Genomic DNA, 7,605 nt, shown 5'->3' on the forward strand with positions numbered 1-7,605 from the left:
CTTGCTTTGGTTCGACGGTTTTATCTTGTCGAAAAATATGAAGAATACTGGGGTGTTTAGAGCCGCACACTCTGCATGTAATCCGCTTCTTACAATCTCGACTAATATGGCCTGTACCCAAACAACCAAAACAGACTCTTTTCTTTTTCAAGAATTCCAGCTTTTCTTTATGGGACCTTTTGGCCAACACAGTGCATGAATTTAAGAAATGTTCATCACCACAACAAAGACAGGCCACACTTGACTTGTTGGTTTCCTTAGCATCTTCAGTACCAGTCACAGCAACGGTGGTAGCAAAACTACTGCCCTTCATCTTAGAACGATACGGATTTCGACTGACAGATAAAGGAGCCTCCAAAATGTTTCCGAACACAGGATCGGTAGCAATTTTTACCTGCTTCTCTACAAAATCCACAATATCCTTAAATACTGCCTGCGCATTCCGTTTTTCCTGCAGCTCACATGCCACTGCTCTCCATTTATCTCTGAGCTTAAAGGGCAACTTGGAAAGAATAGTTTGCATGTTAGTAGCCAAGTTTAACTCTTTCATGTAACACACATCATCCATGGCATTACAACAGGCTCTAAGGAAAAGATGATAATCCTGCAAAGCCCTAGTATCTTCAGGTCTTATAGCCTTCCAAGAAAGCACTTTGTCCATATAGGCAGACGATATTTTAAGTTCATTTCCAAAATGTTCCTTAAGTAAGGCCTTGGCTTTCAAATAGCCCTGTGTGGAAGCCATATGCTGACAACTTTTGACGAGTTCTCTAGGTTGACCTCGAGTATAATGCTCCAGAAAATAGAAACAGTCACCATAATTATTTGCCCTTTTCTCCACAACCTCCTCGAATGAGCGTATGAAAGATTGATACTGCAAGGGATCTCCATCGAAAGGCAGAATATCTCTGTGAGGAAGTAATGAAGTATTGCACTGTTGTACCAACATAGCAGTAATTTCATTTTGTCTCTCCATAAGATGCACCATATTTCCTTGTTCATCATCAGATAACGATTGCCTTAAAGCAGGTACATCACCACCACGGTTAGAGAATTGCTGTCCACTGAATGATGCACTTAACTGTAATGGTGTTATAGAACTGGAACTTGGTTGTTGCAGAGAGTGAGGCTGAGTATTCTTTACATCCACATCCCTTGTTGAATTACTGACAGACCGAGACTTAACAGGTGCATGAACTTGAACTGATGCTGTTGCCATCACATTGGAGGAACTCATTTTGTCACTTTTCTTTCTTGATTCACTAATTTCCAGATGCACACTTGGGTCTGATATAGCAGCTCTGTACACATTAACCTTAGCCATAGACACAGCTATTTGAGTTTGAAGGTCAATTTGTTCTTTCTTCTTTCTTAAACGCTCCTCCTCTTCTTCCACCTCATGCTTCCTTTGCAGCATTTGCTGGCGGGCTAACAAAGCTGCCATTTCAGCTTCCACTTGAAGACGAGCAGAAGATGTAGATGATCTACCAGATCGAGAACCTGAAGAAGAGCTCCTATTACCAGACTTTTTACTGCATGTGTTGGAAATGCTATCAGTTGGCTTAATGTCATCCGTAAAATGATCAGAAGGCAATGCATTGCACTCTTCACTTTGAGTCAGAGTTCTTTGTGGATTTGCACAATCAGAGGCTGTAACAGCAGGCAATTGATCATGTAAAGAAGATGAATTTTCAGCAACAGACATGGTCTTCATCAGTGTTGCATCTATAGCAGACTGAGGTAACACCAAGCATTCATTCATTTGATCAGACAATGCTAAAGCTGGAGCAGACACAGTTTTCTTGAAGAATTCAAGATCAAGCAGCCATTTTTCCACATCTTCAATAAAACCTTTGTTGAACCGTGAAACTGAGCCATACCATTCATTTTGCTTAGTTTGCTCCTCAACAGGAAGTAAAGGAATCACACTTTCATGCAACAAGGTGGCATCATCTCTCAGAAGTTTTAATGTCTCCAGTAAAGAATAAACCTTAGGTGCATTTTCACCATTTTGCATCAGATCTTTCATTGAACCAATCAAATTCTTTATTTTATTCACTTTGGATTTGCGATCCCTTTGTAACGATTCAACTTTTAATTCCCACGCCTTTGCTGTAAGCTTACGCTCCCTTATACTCTCGACAACCACATCAGCCTCGTCTTCATCCATTTTCTCTCATCAAAACTTCAACTTTACATTCAGCTTTCACAGCAATCCATTTAAATCACTCGCAATCAACTGCGCGAATCCCATCACTGCATGTAACAGACATGACGTAAACGCCGCGTTTCCAAAGGAATGCAGTTGATTCAAATATGTAGCAGCGCGCTACACAGCCAGCACAACCAACACAGTGTCTCCAATAGACAAGCCAGCAAGCAGATAAATAATAATCTGTTTCACATACCGGTCCAAGTGCTGTGCTTCTCGTGTCCGTTGCCTCCTACAATCCACAGCTGCGTTCCAATACAGCATATAAACGGAGTTTCTTGATAACAAGCGCCGCTTTCTGTTGACTAATGAAGCGGCGTCCAATCGCCACATACAGGCAAGATAGTGGGATCCTCCGTGACTCGTTTGCTGTCCGTATTAAAGAGTATCTTTGCTAAGTTTTGCTTGCATTGATTTATTTTAAATGAAACACACGAAGACAAACAGATACAAAAAAATACCAAAACAATAAGCAATACGGTCAACAGAAAGTTGGCCCCACTACTCGCCAATCCTACAAACAAATGAACCGCCACATAAGATATAGAAAACGGAAGTGATCACCAGTGAACCCTCGTGACAGTGATTAACCAATAAGAAAAAACAACAACAAGTTTAATGCTCCTACAAAGTGGAAGCATGACCTTAAAAATGGTCATACATATTTTGTTGATGCATAAATTCTCTTCGTGATATATGAACTATATGGGCTTAATGTTTATTGGGTCACAAGGATTTATCGACTTTAAAATGTGGGTCCCCAGAAAAAAAGTTTGGGAAACACTGGTCTAGGCAACACCCTGTGTGCTATGTAATGACATGCCCCACAGAACTGAAGGGCGGGGTGAGCAGAAGTTCATATGATTTAAAGGGCCAGGTACTGATATCGCTTGCTGAGAACAGAGGCATTTTTTACCAGGTAAAATGAGTGGTTTTTTACACTACCATAGAGAATTTTTTATCAAAGTATATTACAAACTTTTCATTTGGACCCTAAAGCATCAGATTAACTTGTGGAAAATGGGCATCGGATGACCCCTTTAAAGGGCCATGTACTGACATCGGTTGCTGAGAATAGAGCTATTTTTACCAGGTAAAAATTAGTGTTTTTTTACACAACCATTGAGAATTTTTAATCAAAGTATATTCCAAACTTTTCATTGGGACCCTAAAGCATCATATTAACTTGTGGAAAATGGGCATCCGATGACCCCTTTAAAAATATTAACACTTTCAAAAGTGGTAAAGTGTTAATTTTAACACTGAGAGAGTTAAATTCACTCTTTAAAATTTGCAGTGATAACTTTGCCTTGGAACTTAAACTTTTTAGAAACACTCATTTATTTGCACACATATGTTTTCCCACGCAACTTTTTTTGGTTTTAGAGGTTATCCCAACTCCAAATTTTCCTTTGATTATATCCTTGTTTTCATTAACAAGTTGGGGATGAAGTAACAGCTGTTCTTGCGTCCAGTTTGGTTTTCTTTTAAGTTTGTATATCTGACTATCAGCCATGATTATTCTATTCTGTTAATAATAAGGCTGTTTATATGCATATCAGCTAATTGTTTATGAGAAGCACACTTAAGGCTGACAATCAGCTGAACATATACTTGTTTAATTTGTAATGTTGTGGATTTTTATTGGTCAAAATGTGAACTAATCAAGCCATTTAGGTATCAAATGAAGCTACTATTATAATAATGTATTGCCTGTGTTTGAGAAGGCCCACATTAGAAAAACATAGCCGTCTGGGAATGTGCAGATATAGCTTATCTGCCTTATCTGCACGTCCTGTTGTGACCTAAATGAAAGATATATGATGGGGCCCCTTCCCTGACTGAGTGGTGGCCCCCCAGTCCGTTTCCTGATACCGGACTTAAGGAGAACCATATGTGTGGAATGTTAGAACACGCCTAGGAGAAACGCTATAAAGGAAGAATGCCAAACAGAGACCCGACAGATTCTCCTGCAGAGGGTTTCTCATTCTTTGTTACTTTGTTAATAAAGTCTTATCTTCTGGCTTCAAAACCCCAAGACTTATGTGATCTTTCAAAGCAGCGAGAGGAAAACCACTTCATATTGGCGTCACGAACAGGATGGAAAGGAGCACGGGTGAAAGACCATTTTGGGCTGTCTGGACTGAGCAACATAAACAGTGGCCACTAAAAAAAGGTAAGCAGTTTTGCTTGCATAATTAGTTTGTGTTGTTCAGCCAGGTCTGCCCGAGATGGTAAGAACACTCAGATATTTGCTCTTCCAAATTTAAAAGAACAAAAAAGGGGTTTTGAGTCCAAAAGAACTAAAATGCATGCATTGATCTGTGTTTTCTGTTGTTTTGGTTTTGAGAAGAATAGGGAATACAGATTTTAATATTTTTATAAGTGTAAAGTTTATGTTAGATGTTTAAAGTGTTAAAAGAGAAGTCCTAGGCAAAAGACCTACAAGAGGTAGGCTTTATTTCTGCAAGGGTTGCCTTCATTGTGTAGAGGAAGTGAATCAATGAGACAGAGCGCAAACTTGCCAGATTGTTTCCCTGTGTTGAGGAAGTGTATCAGGGAATGTTAAGTTGTTTAAGTGTATTTTTGATTTGTTTTGTGTAAGAGCTGAATATGATCAGTGTTTATTGTTAAGTGGGCCTTGAGGATAGCAATAAACGTGAAGCAGATAAAGTAAAGTCCTATGGATACCGCTCTGTAGAGGAGTTAGGAGGTTACAGAGGTAATGATAGGCAAAAATCCTTCAGAGTACTGCTTTTTTACTGTATGGAAAAGTTCAGTGAAAGAGAGAGTAGAACTGACAGGTCACTCAAGAAGAGTGTAGAAAAGTCTGTGTAAATGTATGTGTCAGTGTCTGTGTCTGTGTGAGTGAGGAGAAAAAACTCCAGAAAAGGGGGGACCAGATGTGCGTGCCCCTCCCGGACAAACACTTGAGAGTGGTCGGATTGCAGAGAGAGAGCCCTGAATAATAGGGACTAATTGATAATAATAAATAAAGAAAATGTTGAGTAAAAATTATAAAAGAAATAGACTTTGCAAAGTACTATAGTAAGAGATTCTTGATAGATGAATAAATAAGAGTGCACGTGCTTAAGAACATAATATTTTATATCTAATGACGTCTAAAATTTGTATCTTGTTATCCCTGGAAGACAGTATGGAAGTTAATCCATTACAGAGTTTCAGAGATTTGGGGTTGAATTAACTAAAAGATAACTTGTGTAATGTAATGTGGAATAAGAACAAGATTGGGTGACCAAGTTAATAGAAATTATGATTTAAAGGCCATAGACATTTTAAAATAGTAAGGGAACTTGGTGAATAAATATATGCTGATATGGAAAAATTCATTCACCATTACTAGATTATTCTGAACAATCTATGTGAATGTAAAAGAAAAAATAGGATGGAAATCTTTGTTTCACAATATGCATGCCATGCTGTTGTAGAAAGAAGAAGGATCATTTTGTTTTATTGTAGTATACTTAGATAATAAAGATAGCTGTTTTCTGCATTTTGCAAAGAAGAAACTGCTTGCTATTTTCGCAATGAAGAACTTGCTTTACTAAAATAGAATAAGGGAACTGCTGTTTTTAACCAGATGAAACTGACCATTGAAAGATTTGGCTGAAAAGTGAAATTTAGTTAGAGCTGATTGCTCAGACACAACTGAGGTCATAGTTTACTAAGATTCGATTTGATTAATGCAGTCTCTTGAGTGTTCAAATTTCAGATGACTTCGGGAACAGTGCCTTGACAAAGGAAAGCAAAGAACTGGAGTCTGTCTAACACTGTGATGAAGAAACAAAGACAAGGCTGTGGAGAGAAAAGGAGGGAGGGGCTGATGGGCTTTCAACCCCCCTCCTAAAAGAGGAACACACACTCCTGAATGGAGAAGGACTGACTTAAAGCAGGAAAAGGTGAACATTTCACTTGAGACCTTTCCTGAGAATGAAGAGAACATCTGGAAATGCAAAACTCTGGCAGGTTCAAGCAAAAGCCAGACTGAAGATACAAAAAACAATGGAGATCATAAAACCCAGCATCAAGCCTTTGACTGCCATCACAGACTGACGATCCAGTGCAACAGTCAAACAGCTTCGATTGACTGATGATCTACACAGAAGAACTTCCATCACTTCCCATCGTGTGTACAGGTGCTGCATATCTAATGATCACTATAGAGACTGCTTCAAATTTGGTTCATTAATTTAATAACTTAATATTGATTATTCACTGGTCTCACAGCAGATCTTTGAATTCTGTGTTTTAACTAACATTCTTGATCTGCTTTTCATTAGGTACCAGTCCAGCCTTATGTCTTAAAGAAAAAGGAATTTTGACAGAAAAAGTGGGTGCTGAACTCACCAATTAGATAAAAATGGAGCTGGATTTGGCATAGAGAGGGTTTTTTCATTAACCAACTAAGGGAAATGTAAAACTGAATTATCAATAACAACGCTGAACTTTTATGGAAAAAAGTGGGGCAGACAGGATGTCTGATAGGAAAAACAGGACTAATAAAATAATATGTTGGTCACTCCATTTTGTTGAAGGACATTTTGGGGATAGAATGAAGGAAAAAACTATAAAGTTCCAAAATCATGAAAAAATCACAAATGCTGTCAACACTGGGGGAAATGAGATAGAAATGTTGATATCCATGGATCCTAGATTATGCAGAAAGCTTTTATGCTCTTCTCTAAGATGCTCATGAGCAATAACAAAAAGTATATAATGAAAATTTAAAGTAGACAAGTAAATGACATTTGAGAAATTACAATTGGCTCTTAATTGCACAATGCCTAAAACGATTATTCTGAACCAAATAATCTGTTAGATTTTGATGAGGAAAAAAGAGGTTTACAAAGCAGCGCTAAACAAACTATGTGGGGACAGAAGTTACCCAGTTGCATAAAATGATGTTTAGAACCTATAAGAAATACAACCAAAACTACACTTAATAGAGGCTGATAATGAAAAAAGCTTACGTTAGTCTATTCAAAAGCTGAGGCTAAAATCGTTCATTCACAATCAGCTAAGGTTGGACGAAAATAAAAAAAATGAAGTTAGCCAAAAAGTGTGTGTGTGTGTGTGTGTGTGAGAAAGGGAGAGGAAAAGTATGAATGATGGTGCGATATGGAGTGAAAGATAGTGTCCAACGAGACACTGAGGCAAATCAATGGTTTTGCCAAAACAGCTGTATGCAAATTTGAAATGTGGGCCCACAGGGCAAGTTATGCCCAGTAAAATTATGACCATGGATGAATTTGGTTAAGTTTCCTGGTCAGCAACTTGGTTATTGTTGTGGCAGAAAGAAAAATGCCACACTTGCGCAGCGTATTGCATTGGAAGGCAAAGCAAGAGAGATTGCTCTGTCCACCCAACAGCTA

This window comes from Garra rufa, chromosome 3 (genome assembly GCF_049309525.1).
Source record: "Garra rufa chromosome 3, GarRuf1.0, whole genome shotgun sequence".
In the NCBI taxonomy this organism is placed as follows: Eukaryota; Metazoa; Chordata; class Actinopteri; order Cypriniformes; family Cyprinidae; genus Garra; species Garra rufa.